The following is an 800-nucleotide window of genomic DNA, read 5'->3' as shown; positions in this document are numbered from 1 at the left end:
CAACCTTGAGTAATCTGTGATATCAACTAGTTCAAACAAGTACTTGCCTAGTGCCCTCCACTGAAGATTGCTAGAATAGCTTGAGTGGAGAGCTGTTTGACTGGAAGTAGTACAACCTATCTATGATAAAGGTAAGGAAGGCGGGTTCACACATCGCTATCTAAGCGCAGACGTTACTAAGCGTGGTCTAGGTGTTCGAAAATAGCAAAAAAGTAACTAAACATAAGGTAGGCGCTTTCACGACTCACTAAACGGGGATCAAAATCTTTGCGCAGTAGAGGAAGTCAAAAGCGGAGGACGAAGCGAATGTAGAGGACACAGCATATCCAGGGAAGGAAAGATGATGGACTCACTCGTTGGGAGGCTGTTCAAACAGACTGCGAAGTGAAAACGAAGGGGAACCAGAAACCTTGATCCATGGTCCCTATCCCTACCCTAGAAGGGCTTGAAGTTGAAGCAGACGTCCAGAGGTGCCTTCTTGATGGAATGAAAGAAATGCCGACCTTAATTCCTAGTCATGAAGTGGAAAAGAAAGAAGTAGCATGGAAAGGAAAGCAATTCGCCAAGCTATGAAAGAAGGTTTCATTGATGGCCTCTTGGGAATAGGCATGAAGCCAATCTCTCTTTTCTTCGGTGAATAATCAGTGAAAAACCCTCTTTGTCCAGTCATTTCATCCTGGTAGGGAAATCCAGGACATACATACAAGGCTTGAATGAGATAAAATGGATGACTAGCGATGTCTCATATGTCAGTAGCAGTGAACATGACGGCAAGGCCGGCACCAGATCCGGCTCCTTTA

This window comes from Erigeron canadensis, unplaced genomic scaffold (assembly GCF_010389155.1).
Source record: "Erigeron canadensis isolate Cc75 unplaced genomic scaffold, C_canadensis_v1 Conyza_canadensis_unscaffolded:264, whole genome shotgun sequence".
In the NCBI taxonomy this organism is placed as follows: Eukaryota; Viridiplantae; Streptophyta; class Magnoliopsida; order Asterales; family Asteraceae; genus Erigeron; species Erigeron canadensis.
This window is presented reverse-complemented; position numbering follows the sequence as displayed.